Source organism: Chenopodium quinoa, unplaced genomic scaffold (assembly GCF_001683475.1).
Source record: "Chenopodium quinoa cultivar QQ74 unplaced genomic scaffold, ASM168347v1, whole genome shotgun sequence".
Taxonomy (NCBI): Eukaryota; Viridiplantae; Streptophyta; class Magnoliopsida; order Caryophyllales; family Amaranthaceae; genus Chenopodium; species Chenopodium quinoa.
The window spans coordinates 4,535,969-4,554,337 of record NW_018742815.1 but is presented as its reverse complement, the minus strand read 5'-3'; the positions used below and the strand labels follow the sequence as shown (position 1 = coordinate 4,554,337).

General features: G+C 30.6%; 1 pseudogene; it reads left to right on the top strand.

The window, feature by feature from the left end:
- Positions 1-7,695: 7,695 nt before the first annotated feature.
- Positions 7,696-13,249, top strand: LOC110725500 (annotated as a pseudogene).
- Positions 13,250-18,369: the final 5,120 nt, after the last annotated feature.

The window sequence follows — 18,369 nt, the reverse complement described above, 5'->3', positions numbered from 1 at the left end:
CTACTCAAAAAGTCTAAGTTTTTAAATAGAATTTATGATATGAATTTATTTTTTTGAAAACTATGATACTACTTTATTAGTTTTTAGTTACATGATAAATTGTATTACTTCGTTTCATGAAAGTTCGACTCACTTATTACAATTTATATAGTCAAATTAAAATAAAATAACTTTAACCACATTTTATGATTGATACAATCAAAATAAGTTAACAAGTTTGATCTTATTAGATTCCCTCTTATGATAAATTTTTAAAATATCAACTTTTTAAAATTTTACTTATACACAACTAGAGTTATTAGTGGTCAAAGATGTTCACTGAAGATCGTGCAAATGCAAAATGAGTCGAACTTTCAGAAACGAAGGGACTATTAATTTTTTATTATTATTATTAGATTAAATCTCGTGCAATGTACGATTTTTTAATACATAAATCTTATATAAAAAAAATACTCTATAAATTTTCTTACTTAGACTCTAAGTTTTTTATTTTTTTTTCCTAAAACCATTTGATTCATTTTTCTATTTAATAGTTTTAGACGGCAAATAAACAAAAAATTTCATAATAATTCAACTGAATTGTTATTGCCTACTCAAAATGTCATAGTTTAATTGTTATTGCCTACTCAAAATGTCTTAGTTTTTTTTAATAGAATTTATGATACAAATTTATTGGTGGTTAGTTACGTGATAATATGTATAGAAAGTAATTAAATTTTAATAAAGTTATTATTACATTCATCTTAGGAATCTTTTATGTGAAAAAATATTTATTTATTTTTGCAAATTGTTTTTTAAATAAATTAAATCCTAATATAAATGATCATTCTTTTTATTTAATAATTTAAATCATCAATTAATATTTTTTTACAAATGTACGTTTTCATGGGTTGAAATAATAGTTTTGTGGCTCGTGTGATGCACAGTTTTTTTTTAACCTATCACTTTGTATAATTTTGTGTTTTTAAAATAATTTAAATATCTAAAGATAGTTATTAGCTCTTATTTTTTAAAAAATAATTTAATTCTTAATAAACTACTATTCGTTGTTTTTACCTATGTGGCGAAATTCTTTAATCTCATTTAGTCACTTTTGCTTAGGTGGTGAGTGAATTTTTTAATTTTAAAATAAAATACAAATATTATTTTTTTATTGGTCGATATAATAATACCTTTGCTTATGTGGTGCGCCGAATGCTCCCTAAAAATACCTACTTTATTTATAAACGTTTTAGCTTGAATTTTCATTAATACAGTCATGTAATCCCTTTCGATGATGTAGGATATTTATACATATGATATCCTTTCTCTTATTTATAGGATAATGTACTTTTTGTAATTTTTGTTTCTAAATAGATATCTATGTTATTATTGACTTGAAATTATTGTTACTAAACTTAAATTAATTTTCTTGATAATAACTTATTTTATTGATTCTCTATGACTTTTTTTAACTAAATTAAATATATTATAAATGAATCTTATTTTATAGTATTTTTTAAAACAAATTTTTTAATGAAAATAAAACCATCTTAGGTCCTATTCACTTCACCTTAAAATAATATTAAATTAAAATAATTTCAGTTTAGTAAAAATAAGTTCATTTCAATAAAATTAATTTCATTTCAGTAAAAATAATTTCAGTTCTGTAAAAATAAGTTATGTTCAGTAAAATTCAATTTTATTAAAGAAAAATTATAATAGAAAATCAGTAAAACTAATTTCATTCAGCAAAAATAATTTCAGTTCAGTAAAATTAATTTAAGTTTAGTAAAAATAATTTAAATTCAGCAAATATAATTTTAATTCAATAAAAATAATTTCAATTTAGCAAAAATAAGGTGAAGTAAACGGGGCCTTATATGATATTTATTAAAAGTTATGATTACTTTTGTATATATTAAATATTAGAAGTAAATAATAATAAACTCTATACAACATTTTTTTCTTAAAAAATTTATCCAAAAATTGCTTACTTAGCATCATATGTCACAGTAATACCTATTTGTCGTCTCCATTGCGTGATACTTGTCGAAAACCTGAAATGTCAAGTGTCGATGTCTCATGTCCTGGCAGCGAGATCGACTTTATGTATTAGTGATATTATTGTATATGTAATATAAGACTTATTTTTAAACAAATATTCATATTCATAAATAAAAAGTTATAAGTCATCTTTGTACCAATACATGACAATTGAATTAATAAAAAATCCTTTTAGCTAAGCTATTGTTGTGAATTACTTTCGTTTTCGGTGAAGGAATTTGTCAAGCTGTTGTACAGTGAATAAAATATCCCGCACAAATAGTTACTTATGAAAAAAATTGTACAACAAATCATCAAACAAAAAACCAAATTCTTACTCAGAAAAAAGAAGAAAATTGTCTTTCAAAAGAGAAAATCCTTCTAAAGAAAGAGAAAAGCCAATCCTTTTAAGGGCAAAACGTTCTTCCTAGAAGAGAAAACTATTATAATATTAAAATAAATAAAAATAAAGAGAATAGACAATAGAAAAAACAAACAGCTCGTCTTGTGTGTGGCTGGCCACCAGGGGCGAAGTGACCGCCGGGAGGCCTCCCCGGCCCAAATCTGTGACTTATAATTTTTATTAGACTGGCCCCCGTAAAAAATTATATATATCATTAAAATAGAATAAATTAGACATTCCAATTTCTGTCACATTGGTTAAAATTTAAAACTCTTACCCAAGAAACCCGGGATCAAGTCCTTCCTTAACATGTATTCTTTTTTTTTTTTTTTGACAAATCCTTAACATGTATTCTTACAATTTACAACCACCTGATTATTAATGTGGATCTAGGTTTTTTTTTAATTTGTAATTTCATTAAATTAATAGATTCTTTAATGTGATTTATATATGATTATTATGATTTGTAGTTTTACTTGTTTATTTTATTAAATAATCTTCTATAGTTACAAAAATTTAGATTCAAAAAGTAATTTGAATGATGATAATGAGAAAAACACAAATTTTGATGGGGCAAAAAAATCTAGTACTTCAATTCGTAAAGTAAGATTAAACTAATTTTTTTCACCTTATTTTCACTTTTGTAAGGTCTAACAAATTTAGATAAGTTAAGTTCCTAAAAAAAAAAGTTTTCATAAGGATCACCTAATTCATGTATAAACTATAACTGAAATAGGTTTTGATAAGGATCACCCAATTCACGTATAAATTATAACGGGTTTGATAAGGGTCACCAACTACCAAGTATAATTAATACTAAAATAAATTTTGAAAAGTTCAAATAGGTCCAGATAGGTTAAAATAAGTTCAAATAGGTAAAAATTAGGTGAATAAAATACATGCTTAGTACATTTAAATTTTTTGAACCGAAGTGTCGTTTAACAAGTCCGACACCCAGGACTTAAAAATCATGGCTTCGCCCCTGCTGGCCACACCATGTTGCCACTTATACAAGAACAAAGTAACCCCAATAAAAATGACTAACCCCTGTAATACTTATTGAGCAACCCTTATAACACTGATTGAGTAACCCAATAATATTGACAAAGTAACCCCTTAACACTGACCAAGTTTTTCCTATTACACTAACGAGGTAACCCCTATAATGGCTGGTCACACCGCTTATAAAAATTTGTGAAAAACAAAAAGACTGAGGTTTTCCACCACGTAAAAATCAATACAAGCCCCCCCCCCTAAAAAAATCAACGGCTAGGATTTTAGATGGAGTAGAGGGAGGAAGAGAGGAGAGACGCCTTTTTCCTTACGTGTGTTCACTAGTAGAAAAATACAGAAAGGCACCGAGCCATGGTCACTGGTTTTTAAAAATAGGCGGGAAAAAATGGGCGGGATTAGGCTTTTTTTAGTTGCCACCGGTTCAAACCGAACCGGTGGCATATGTTTTAAAGGTCACCGGTTCAAAACCGGTGGCAATCATGCCATATATAAAAAAAAAACACGCCCCCCTTTATAACCCTAACCCTAACTCGGCTCTCCTCTTTACAGACGCTCTCCTCCTTCTTTCTCCTCTCTCCCCTCTCCTCCTTCTCTCTCTGGGCTCTCTTCTTTTTCCTCTCTCCCATCTCTCCTGCTTTCTCGTCTCACCCCTCTCTCTCCTCTTCTTTCCCCTCAAAGTCCATCACCACCACCGCCACTAACCACTACCGCCACCAAGACCGACATCAACAACACCACCACCGACCTTATTTTCCCACTTTCTCTCTCCTCGTGATGAAACCATAGGTTTTCACTTTTCAGGTCAAATTCAACCATGAAAACTCTAAATCTAGAGTTTTCATGGTCGAATTTGGCCTCGTAAACCCAATTTTAAGGTTTTGTGTGGTCGAATGAAGGTATGTGTTTTTCTTCATTTTTTCTATTTTTGTTAATGTTTAGGTGGTTTTTAACGGAGGCGGTGGTTTTAGGTGGGTGGTGGGGTGGTTCAATTGTTAGAGGTGGGTGGTGGGGGTGGTGGGTCGTGTGTTATGGGTGGTTATCCACCACGGTTGAATTTTTTTTTAATTTTTGTTTTAAGTGGGTGGTGGGGTGGTTCAGTTGTTATAGGTGGGTTAAGGTGGTGGGTTGATGTGGTGAGTCTGGTGGGTAAAGGTGGTGGGGTCAGTGCAAGTGGGCATGTTGGGTGGGTTCGGTGGTGGAGAAACAGTAAAGTGAAAAGAAAAAAAATTGTGTTTTTATTTTTTTGGTGGGTGGTGGGTGGTTCGGTCATTTTGGTGGGTGGTGGGCTGGTGTTAGGTGGGTGGTGAGCTGTTTTTTTTTTATTATTTTATTTTGCAGTTTAATTTTATTGTTAATTTACAATTTTGGTTTCATTTTGCATATTCAAGAGCAATTCAAAAAAAAATGTAAATTAACAATTTATTGATGAATATATATGTGATTTATGTATATTTTGATTATATGTAATTGTCTCCTGATTTTTAAGTAAAAAAAAATGAAAAAACAAATTTTCTTAAAATTTTTTTATTGTTGAATTGCCACCGAAATTAAAGATCGAATTGCCACCGGTTGACCGGTGCCAAATTGAAGAATTGCCACCGGTTTTGAACTAGTGGCATTTTTTTTTATTTTTGGCATTCTTCAAATGCCTACCGGTTCAAAACCTGGGCATTTGCATTTTTCAACTAGTGGTTTGGATAAGAAGAAATAGAGGGAAAAGAAGAGAAGAGAAAGGGAGGGGACTAAATCCATTGTTTGGATAACATAAGGGGTGAGTGAAATGGAAGGGAATGAGATGGAGTTAAAAGCTTTTTGTAATTATTAAAGAATAAATTTTTGTGTGATTATTAAAGAATAAAATCTTTCCAAATTTGAAAACATGTACAAGGAAACATATTATACAAGCTACTAATTAATTAATTGTAAAAGAAAATTGTACCATTCTATTTTCCTTAACATTATACTTTCTCTGTTTCTTTAGTCACGTATGCCAGTTCACAAATTCAACCATTAATATTTTTAATTACCGATTTTCAAAAATTATAAAAATTTGATATTTTGAAAATATATAATGTGACGAATCTAACAAGACCCCACATGATTATATTTTTCATTACATATAAATTTTAAAACACGGTCAAAGAAAAGTGTATGAATAGTGCTAAAGTCAAAACGTGTCAACTAAAAAAAACGGAGGTAGTACACACTATAATCGGCCTATTTTCTCTCTCCTCCTCTACAGTAAGAATTTTCCCCCAAATTCTTGAGGTTTGCCTTCTCTTCTTCATCTATTTGATCTTCAAGGTAAAGGCCAAAATAATTCAACATATTATTTTCTCTCTCCTCTTCTACTCTTGGAAATTGTGAAATGAAAATAATTTTAATGGATGAAACTAATTCGTGAAATGGAAAATGTTTTTGATTTTTAGGTTTCATAATTTTTATTGACTCATTAGATTTTTAATTGCTTCTTTTTCTAGTGATTTATAATGTTCCATGTATGAAATATTTATGAATATGTATGTTCAGTGGCGGATCCAGGATTTAAATAATAGGTTGTCCCATCCCATCATCGTCCACCGACCGCATAAAATATCAAAAACTAATCAAAGCTTGAATAATGGACAAAAAAAATACATAAAAAAGTTAATTTCATAAAGTAATTCAAATTCATATTACAACTAAAAAAGTACTAATTTTATTACAATTGCTCTCGACGAGTTTTCATATTTTGATAACGATGTACAATATCATCCATGCTTGAAATAATGTGACAAGAGTAGGCACTTTTTTAGTAAAAAAAACTTGAAATATCTCGAGTTGTTTTTATTTTCATTCTGAAATTGAAGTTAAAGGTTGAATTAGATAAATCATACAAGTAGGGTTCTCTCAAGGTTATTAAAACTAATAATATCATAAAAAAAACGCCCATTGACCTCAATTTCAGTCCACCAAACCCCAAATCTCCAAATTAGCAATCACCATTCTCAATAGCTAATAAGCAAGTTGGACAACTATTATCATTTATCAATTAAACAGAAATAATACTATCCTCGGGTTTTATTGGCAAAGAAATTAGAATTCGGAGTCAGAATGGGAACACGAAGCTCATAAGCAATATTGGTCACTTTCTTCTTGTCACATTCTCACTCTTCTATAGCATTTTTTGGAGGGAGAATGGACGGAATGACTACTTACTACCTGAGCATCATCGAGTTCAAGCTTAGTCACGGAAAATTCATACAAAGGAGGTTGACAAAAATCCCCCCAAAACCGTCTTACATCTTATGATAAGTAAGATATTGAGCAACCAAAAATTGAAGAGTTGTTGCAAATTTCATGAAAAGTAACTCACACGGAAATTGCAGCAATAAACCTGAAGAACCCTGAAGTATGCAGCTATAGATCCTAATACTATATCAAGCACTAATCAAATCAAGAAATTTCAACCAAAAAAAAAAAAAAACTCATACACTGATATTAAATATACTGATAATTTTGATAATTAAACATTTAAATTGATGATTTCATATAGAATCTAATCAATCTATAATCTTATTGCAATGTAATTATATAAATTAAAAGTTTAAAACTAACTTACAAAAATCGAATTTGGGGAGCCACTGCACGAGCACGACGCTACGACAACCTCACAGACGGATTGACGGACGCCTCACGCCTGACGGAGAAGCACGAAAAGGCTGCCGGTGATACGGTGAACGGCGACGGGGGCACTGGGACGGGGCTGCTGCGGATTTCAATTTGGGTGACTTTGAGACTTAGGGTTTCAATTTTGGGGGAATTGGGGATTTGGGGATATGTTCAGTGTTCTGCCTTCTGACTTTTCTAAATCATGAAAATGATGTTGTAAAGCCAAAAAAAAATAAAAAAAATTGTGAGTAATGGGATTCGAACCCATATCTCGTATGTGGTAGGATGGGGAAAAAACCACTAGGCTGCAAGCTAAAGATTTGATACTTATTTTTTTTTTATATAAAATAATAGGTTGTCCGCGGACCCACTATGACTACACGTGGGTCTGCCACTGTGTATGTTAAAGATAATGAATTAGATTTTGCACAAAACGTGTTCGATAAAATGCTGAATTGAGTTTCTAATGTGTACATCTTATCCAATTTCCCTTCTTTTCCCTCCCCTCCCTATACCTTCCCTCCCTTTTCCTTCCTAAATTTCTATCCAAACATAATGCTAATAGAATTAAATGCTAACTATATTATATTCCGTACGTAATTATGTAACTAGTTACATTAAACTTCATATCTAATTGTTTCATAAATCACTATAAATGTTGTTGCTTATTAATTAGTTGCATGATATATACATGAACGATAACATAGCTTAATTAAGAAAAAAAAAAAAGAAAAAAAAAATGCTACTTTTAATATTGACAGCATTTTTAGTCATATTTCTCTTGTTTCTTATTCAAAAATTTGGAAAAAATCAAGCATCATTTCATCTTCCTCCTGGACCAAGAGGGCTTCCCTTAGTAGGAAACCTCTTCCAGTATGATCCCTCAAATACTCACCTTTACCTTGCCAAGTTAGGCAAGATCTACGGCTCGATTTTTGCGCTCCGATTAATGGGTAAAACCATGGTTGTGGTTCAATCAGCCGAGTTGGCAAAAGAGGTGTTACAAATACAAGATAAGAACTTCTGTAATAGACCGGAAACGGCCGGAAGAAAAAGGCTAAGTTACAATGGTTTAGATATAGCTTTAAGCCCTTATAGTAACTATTTGAAGGAAATAAAGAAGGTACTTGTATCTAATCTCTTAAGCACTAAGAATGTCGCTTCCTTTGCTTTAACTCGACAGGAAGAAGTATCAAGGTTGATTCAACAAGTATCATCTCTCTCGTTTGCTTCTAAAACTATCAACTTGAGCCAATTGATTCTCAATTATGCTAGTTCCAATTCTAGCAGAATCGCTTTTGGCAAGAGGTACTTACATATGATTGTATGAACTAGTTTGTATATTCTTTTTAATTTTCTTTTTCTTTTTCTTTTATTTTTTGGCCAATAGATAATTATAGATATTTTTTATTTAATTTATGTATTGGTCTGTAAGACTGTAAATTAAAAGTGATTAAAAAAAATGCATGCATGTGAACTAAACTAAACAGTTTTAAACTTTTAATACGTGGGCACAATATTGCAATGACAATATATTACGTATATTTAAATCGCAAGTACTAAATGTTAGAGGACCAATTCAACCAAAAGATTAAGCTGATAGTTGAGGCCTAGGAATATGTTTTATACTCTATCACTAAATGCAATATAAAATAACCTAAATGCAGAAATTAATTAATGATATGAAAATATAAAATGACGGAAATACCCTTTATCAAAATGAAAAAACTGATTTGCCATTTCACCAGGCTTTTTGTTTTTACATTTTTTATTTTGCAATTCATTATATTCGTCAATATTTTTCATTTCAGTCACCATTTTTTTTTTTTTTGCAATTCATTTCATTCCACCATTTCCCTTAAAATTCTTCAATCTGAGCCCTAGAGACGAAGAAGTTGTTCACCGCTCATAAACCATCTGGTCTTAGGTTTTTTTTTTCGTTTAATTTTTTTGTTGAATTGTTATAATTTTTCATTATAAGTACCCCGTCTTTGTTTTTCGGGGGTACTAGAGACCCCCGAAAATCTTAGCCGGGGGGTAGTGAAGACCCCCGGAAATCTTAGCCGGGGAGTATTGGAAACACCAGGAAATCATAGCCGGGGGGTATTGGAGACCCCCGGAAATCCTAGCCGGGGGGTGCTTGAGACCCCCGGAAATTGTCTAAGGGGGATGCTAGAAACCTTCAAAAATCTTAGCTGTATAAGATGAAAATTTTATATTGTTTGATTGTTCATCTATTACAGCACATAATTTTCATACCTTAGAGATTAGAGTGAAGGATATATAACCCAAGTGATTAGAGCTTCCCTCTTGGTTCCAGATTTGAAATTAATTCTCATAACGTGTTCATGTTGCTTTAATTTCTAAACACATAAAGAAAAATCAATCACAACCCTATATTGCTTTGAATGCATAGGTACGATGATGAAGAAGTACTAGGAAGCAGATATTACACCCTTTTACATGAAGCCGAATACATGTTCACAGCATTCTTCTATAGTGATTATTTCTATCTCGGTGGTTGCATAGATAAGATAATTGGGAAACACTCTAAGCTTGAGAAGACATTTACGGAGTTAGACGCAATTTATGAAAAAATCATTGACGACCATCTTCAGAAAGTAAAGACCAAATCTGAGCGACAAGATATAGTTGATGTTTTGCTTCGCCTCATGGAAGATACTTCCTTTCCGTTTAAGCTCACAATGAACCACATCAAAGCGATTTTGCTGGTATGTATTTTTTTATTTTTATTTTTGCTACACACAAGTTCAACTGTTCAATGATTAATGAATCTAATTATTAAAAGCTGTATGTGAAAATATGTACATATAAAGACAATTCTAACAACATTTTACATACTCTCATGTCCCTATGTTTTGTTATTAAATTAAGAGTTTGTAAATAATGTCAGAATGTGTAACAAATGGATGAAATAATACACTACGTATATTCATGTATAAATTGCATACTACAAGTATACATATTAAACTTTAAGTTAAGGGTTCAAATCTTAAGGGATTCTCATCTTTAAAGTGTCCCCGGTGAATATTTAACCCCAAGTCTTAAGTTTGGAATATTCTTTCCTTACCATTTATCAACACTTAGTATAATATGATGATCAATACTGGAAAAACTTTTGTATACACCCGATTTACACTAATATTAGTGTACATCATGCAGTATAAGGGTAACTTTTAGCTAATTTTAGATTAACTTTTTGCCTTTTTTGGGTAACTTTAAACATAATACAATTTTTATATAAATTGACAACAAAAAAAGATTTATAAAGGTAATTTAATTACATTCAATCACTAATAATTGATTTTTAGTCATTTAAAATGTGATTCTTTACTAATAAAGCATAGACAACTTTTATTTGTATTAGGTTACTTTTATGCATATTGGGGTAACAAATGTTCATTTTAGGGGTAACTGTGGTTCATTTTAGGATAACATTATAATGGATGTACAATATTTTATAATACATCCGATTTTTTTAAAAGTTTGTTCAATACTTGATATATAACCCCAAGCCATAAGGTTGGAAGAACATATATATATATATATATATATATATATATATATATATATATATATATATATATATATATATATATATATATATACATATATATATATATATATATAAAGGGGAGTTTTTTTCCCGAATTTATAGAGAGCCACATAGGATCTAATTTTCTTAGCGCGCCATGTAAGATTATAAATCTTAGTAATAGCCAATCAAATAAAAGATTATTAATTTCGTTTAGAATTAAATAATTCAAATGCCATGTAAGCAAAATTGGCGAATGAGATTTTTAAGTTTAGATTAATTAAATATTATATATTATCTTTTAATATTAGGAATTTTATCTAAATATATAACAAATTTAAGGCTAAAAAAAAAAAAAAAAAAAATCAAACAAACCGTGCATCGCACGGGATTCATCTAGTACTGTATAATATGATGATCAAGGCTAACCTAGGCCACTAACATATTTCTAGAACAAAAATCAAGATTTAAGGTTGCATGCATGTCATAGTAGTTATAGTTCTTCCTTCCACCAGTCGTGGTTGTATCCTTTGTTCTTACCACCCCTGTGACTGGGGTTTGATTTTCATTCCTCGCGACAAAGATAGTCGTTTCCCCTACTTGCAACTTGCAAGAGACTTTTACCCCAAAAATAGGGACACTTTTCAAATGGCTACAATAAAATTGTGGTTATTGTAACTGATGAGTGAATCACAACCCTTGATTAATAAAATTCATCATATCCATCCATTTAGTTGACTTTTTTTCTAAAAAAAAAAAACAAAATTTTTTTTTAACCAGAAAATTTGGTCTAATTTCTAATTTATCTTACTTGACGTTTCCAATTTTTTTCATCTTTAATGTCAATTGATTGGTTTCTTGAAAATTAGAGACAAATTTCGCAACTATTTTTTTTAATCATCTTCTTCTTTTTTCCTCCCTTTTTCTGGTTTTCTTTAACAATGGAGGATGATTCATTTTTATTTTTTTTTATAAATTTTATGCAAAAAATACGGGCTTGTAATATATAATGCGGTAAATAATTATTGTTAATATACTGTAATCAAATATTGATTTTTAATGGAGATGGGAGAATTATTAGAACTTAGAAATTGCTAGAATATGTATCAATGGCAAAGTTCAAATTTTTTGCATTAGAAACTTTAAAACAATTTTTAATCGTGATAAAGAAAACAATTTTTTTTTAATTAAAAATGAGAGTCAATTGGATGAATGGACAAGATTGAACATTAAAAATATAAGGCCAAGATTAAAACTATTTACAATAGCTACAATTTTTTGGGATTTTTAAAAAAATTTCTTCATTTTTTTATAAAATTTTAAAACCATAGTTTAAAATATCCATTAATTTGGGAAATAATCTTCAATATAATATATTTACGACAATTCTCAGTCTTTTATAAAGTTACACAAAATAAAAAAAAAAATCACTCAAAAATTATTCCAAACGTCCAATTAACAAAAAATAGCCAACATTAGCATGAGCATACAATTAGCGAACATTAAAAATATGAAAATACCTTAAAATCCTTTATTGTTGTATGAATCTGCGGTTGTGTTGATAAAACAATACTACTTCAAATTCCAATTTTTTGTGATAAGATCAAGACAATTTTTTTTATTGTGATCTTGAAATTAGTGTTTTTATGAGCGACTTTACGTATATCTATATATAGCTTTAAAAAATTTCAACTAAAAAAACCCAAAAAAATAAATTAAAATAAACCCAAAAATAAATAAAATAAAAAGTGAACCAAACTGGTTCAAAGGAAAATATAATAAATATTGTAATTTTCTTCCAAGTCCACATTTTAGCTAGTTTTGGAATTAAGTTTACAACGAAATCGCCGTTTTGGTAAATACTTTTGTAAAATTAATCGTTTTAGTAAAAGATCCAAGATAATTCTTTATTTATAAATTCAATTCTTACAGTATTTTCTAATTCATTGTTTTTTATCATTTTTTTTATGTAGAATCTTATTTCAGGAGGAGCAAATACCACTACGGCTGGGGTAATTTGGACACTTACTGAGTTAGTTAAAAACCCCATTCCAATGAAAAGAGTACAAGAAGAGTTAAGGAAGGCCGCATTAAATAAAGGTTGTATAACAAATGTTGATCTCTCAAAACTCGAATATTTCAAAGCAGTGATTAAGGAAACATTTAGGTTGCACCCACCAGCGCCATTATTAATACCTCGTGAAACAGTAAGAAAAAGTAACTTAAAAGGATATGATATCTTACCCAAAAATCTTATTGTTATAAACGCGTGGGCTATTGGCAGAGACCCAAAGTATTGAAAGGACTCGGAGAAATTTATGCCGGAGAGGTTTTTGGGGAGTTCAATGAATATGATAGGGAGTGAAAGTATGTCAATGATTCCTTTTGGGGGTGGAAGAAGAATGTGCCCTGCCTCTGCTTTTGGTTTAGCCAACCTTGAAGTTGCACTTGCCAATTTGTTATACTCTTTTGATTGGGAATTACCTACTGGTTTAAACAGGGAAGATATTGACAACAATGTGCTACCTGGTCTAGTCACACACAAGAAGAATCAACTTTGCCTAGTTGCAAAAAAATTCGATTCTAATTTGCATGAATGAAGTAAATATATATACCAAGTGTATACTACGTGATATCAAGTTATCAACTACTGTACTCCAAGTTAAATAAATAAGAGGCATGCACTTTCCTCTCCCTAAAATTCTAGCCGGTATCATTGAATTTTATCGGTGAATTAAAAGTCTTAATCTTTGTTTATTTAATGTGTGCTTTGTAAAATTTACGGAGTATTTTTTTTTTGTAACTGTTCCTCTTTTATGAGAAACTTTTCTTTCTCTTAAAAGTTAAAGCTCGTTTATGTGTTTTTTTTTTTAAAAAAAAGTTAAAAAAAAAAAAAAAAAAAGTTTAGTAATAGTAAAGTTAAAAAAAAAAAAGTTTAGTAATAGTAAAGTTAAAGTTAAAGCTCGTTTATGTGTTTTTTTGTTTATTTAAAAGTTAAAAAAAAAAAAAAAAAGCTTAGTAATAGTAATTATGTGGGATCGTAAAGTTTGTCCATTTCTCAAATACAATAAGATGAATAAGGTCCGGTTCTTTAGAGCTGCTCTGCTCTGATGAAATCTGCATAGCTCTGCTCTGCTTTGCTGAAATTTGCTTTGCTCTACTCTGCTTCAATCTGCTCTGCTCTGCTCTACCCACCTCTGCTCTGCTCTACTTAAAATTAATACTTAATATTGAATTATTATAATAATAATTAATATTTAATAATAATAATAAATAATTAATATTTAATAATAATAATAATTAATAATTAATAATAATAATAATAAAAATAATTAATTATTGATATTTAATAAAAATAAAAATAATAATAATTAATTATTAATATTTAATAATAAGAATAATAATAATTAATTATTAATAATTAATATTAATAATATTATTAATAATTAATATTTAATAATAATAATAATAATTATACTAATAGTAATAATAATACTTATAACTAATAATATTTATTATAATAAAAATAATTTATTTTTATAATAAAAATTAATATTAAGATAATAACTAATATTTAAAGATAATACTAATTATTAATTTTTAAAAATAATAATTAAATAATATTTTAATAATTATTATTATAATTAATACGAAGTATAATAGTTATAATTAATATTTAACTTTAAAAATTTAATGATTATAATTAATATTTAATGTTGACTCAAATGAACAATACAAGAGGGGGGTGAAAAAATGAACAATACAAGAAGGGGGGTGAATTGTATTGTAGAGGAATTAGGGTAATTTTTGTGGAATTTATTAAGGAACTCGAATAAAAACTAAAAGTGCAAAGAGAGATTTTACGTGGAAAACTTCTTGGCCCTAATCGAGAAGAAAAACCACGACCACAAGGGATTTTAAACTCAAATCTTAAAAATAATAGGGCAAACAGCCTATTACAAATTAAGACTCTAAACTCAAGTTCCTCCACAAACTTAAGCTCTCTTCAACTGATCCCTCAATCAGTCGATCTCTCTAACTCTCTCTTTCTCCTTGCTTCACTCAAAGCAATAAAACACTCTTAGAGTTTCCCCAAACTCTAGCCCAATACAACTCAAGGTTAACCTCTAAATTGCTAAGTACAAAGACACTCAAGGACTCAAGTGGATTATGACTCTTTTGAAAACTAAAAGACTGTAATGTTCAAGTGTAAGTTTCCAACTGAAAACCGAGGCTATTTATAGAAGATGTAGGCAGTTGAAATAATCATTGCCACAATCACCACTTAACCACAACTCCCTTAAAACTAGGAAGTGTAAGGAGTGGAATATTGGGCAGCAAGTAAATCGAAATACTAGGAAGTGGTTTTACTGCTTCCTAAATTATCTCAACTTAATTTGACAAATTAAAACACACGTTTAAAGAGAATTTTTCCAAAACAGATTTTCCAAAGAATAAGATAAAAATTAAAACAGAAAACCTTTTTCAAAAAGATATTTTAACATAAAAGATATATTCGAAATTAATTTAGTTAAAATATAGAAAATAAAATCTTTATCAAATAAAATTAAATCCACTTGAATCCTAAATTATCATCGTACTTAACATTAATACAAGAAGCCTAAGATAAAGATAAAATACATTAGACTCCTTGAAACTCTGAGAAGCTTCGACTCTGAAGCTTCAGTTCCTCACTAAAGGAACTTGCCTTTGAAGCTTCAACTCTGGAGCTTCAGTTCCTCACTAAAGGAACACAACTTAATTGACTTCATTATCCTTCCATAGCTGAATTAGATCTTGTTCCATGCTCCCTTCTCACTCAAGAATTCCATAGCATAACCTGTCATAAATCAAAGCTAAAAACAAAAGTTAAACTTATATAGGTTTGCTTGGGTTCCTTGAGTCATCATCAAAACATAAGGTCAACAATATTCGCCCTTTTTGATGAATGACAAACCTAAGCAAACTTAGTAAAATAAAGAAGTAACAATCAAGAGAAAACAGAACAAAAAAACGAACTAGAGATAACAAGAAATATCTACAGAACAAGAAATTACAAGGAACAGATATACCTCAACATTAAGATGGATGATATACCTCAACATTAAGATAGATGGAGAGCTTGTCAACAATTGAGTTTGCCTGTTCTTTTCCCCCTTTTGGCTTTCATCAAAATTAATGCACATATATATCCAAACATAGCACCATTATAATGGTTTGTGTCCAAAGCATAGAACAAAGCACATATAGGCAGAAATAGTATGCAAATAGTCATAAAGCAAGCAAGCAACATCCATATAAACAAACTGATGTTCCTCTAGAACATCAAAACAAAAGAAAATACCCTGTTTAATTGTTTACAGACTAAAAGAAGCAAAATAAAACAAGTTCAATCCGGACCAAGTTCAAAGATAGAAAGTTTTAGAGCAAAGACAGAAATAAAGATATCAAGCTTTAGGGGCGGAGGACTAGGTCTCTTCTTCAGCATCATTCATTGGCACCTCTTCAATGACCAAGTCCTCCAGTTTCTTCAAAAGATCAGCCTGCCCCTGTGAGAGAGTTGATGTGCTATGTTGCATTGTTGAGGTGAGCTTTGTGGAAGCTTTCACCAAGTCTGACACTACCTTTTCAAGAGCTTCAATCCTCTGAACCAGACCTGGTTGGACATCAACTAGCTTTTGCACTGTCTACTTGAGAGCTTTAAGTTCCAAGGTGGAACTCACTGTGCTGAAGGCTGCAAAACCTGAACCTGTAGGAAATGATTTTTCAACAAAGGTTTGAAGTATGCCTTGTTCCCCCTGAGAACCAGATTTCTCTTCAAGTATCCCTTGATCCCCTGGTGCACTATTTCTCTCCTCACTCAGATCAACAACTGCAGCAGACTAAGCATTGTCTTTCCCTTTTGGCCTATTTGCCAACCTAGATCTCTTTCTCTTCCCAGAGCTTTGAGTACCCTTTTTGTTTGACATCACAATCACCTCTTTCTTTTTCTGTTCTCCTTCTCCCTCACTGTCCTCTTCCTCCAACCACTTATCCAACTCTTCATCTTCCTTTTTCTTCAAACTACTCTCATCCTTTTTAGGCTTAGAAAGGGATTTGAAAAGGAATTGAGTAGTTCCTTCAACAACAGTTAGGTTTTGGGCTTTAAGAGTTTTGGGTTGGACATAATGGTTAGTTTTAAGCTTAAGGAATTCATAGTTTGTCATGGAGATTCCACAACATTCAAGAAGAGTAATAATCAAATTTGCATACCCAACCTTCAAATGATTGGCAAGACAGTGGGTGAGGTGCTGGATCATCAAAGATGGAAAATTTATCTGAATTTTATTTTCAAGGCAATACATAAGCACAACATCAATGTGATTAGCCTCATGTCTATGCTGGGTTCTTGGGATGATAGCTAGGTGAACAAAAATAAATAGCAACTTTTGAACAGGTGAAAACAGATTATGGTTGGTTCGAACTTTGGAAGCTTTACCCCCAATTGATTCCACAATTTTTTCAATAGGTACACCATCAACACTCAATTCAGTTTCTCCTTTAAAATACTCATCAAACCCTTGATTAGGAGTTCCAAACACAACACACAAATCATCGGCATCAAAACTAGTATTTTTGTTTTTAACTTTGCTAGTGCACACACCATTCACATTCTTAAAATTCGCACAAAATTCCTTTAGAGGAGCATGAGAAATCGCATTTTCATAACATTCACTAAATGGCTTAATCCAATTTTGTGCTTCAAGAATATCAAGAAGTTCAGAGTACTTACTCGACTCACACCACTTTAGGTTTATACAAAACCCAGGAATGAATCGTTTAGAGCTGCTTCAAGCCTTTTGACAGCAGTTGACTTCAATTTTTCCCCCTGAATTGGTTCACCAAGTTCCTCATAGTCCAATTCTTCTTCAACCTCGATCTTTCTCTTTTTCGAATCACTGCGAGCCAGGGGTTTATTTTGGGGTTTTTCAACAGCGGCTTTGACTGAGGTTTCATTCTCTATGTCCATGGGTGATTCCTTTTGAGGTGAGGTTTGAATTTTGGGTGAGATTTCCATGGGAATTAGAGAGGTGTCACTAAAGATGAGTGTGTATTTTACGGAGTGAGGTGGTGAGGAACAGTGGTTAGGGTTTGGTTTCATTATATAGTGGTGGAATTTAGAGAGGTGAATTAGGTCGGTGGAATGGTGTAGAAGGTTAATTGAATGGGGTAGGTGTCGATTGATGAAGGATGACACAAATACTTCTCACTTGGTCAGATTTAATTTTTACTAAGAGTGATTTGACAAGGAAAAGTCTAGAAACTATGCTTGATCAGAAACTTAGAATTGAATGCAAAGAGTCACGGGTATTTAATCAACAATTTTGAGGAATGAATTTGAAATTTAAAAGATAAACATTGTAGAATAATTCAAAATAAAAAATAAAAGATAAGATTTTAAATAGATAAAATCAATTAACTGGCTAGTTAATTAATTCAGAAAGAGATAGAGCAAAATCTTATAGATTATTTCGGAGGAACTAGGAACAAATCAACATAGTTTGTTATAACACGGATATGCCTAATGAAATTTTATTTCTTCACATACAGCCACAATCCCATATGCAATGCCATACATTCTAATGCTCAGGACTATGTTTTCACATATTCAGATTGTGTAAGACATACATTGCATACATAATTAACTTATACCTTTGGGGGGAACTTGAGGTCTTCTTAA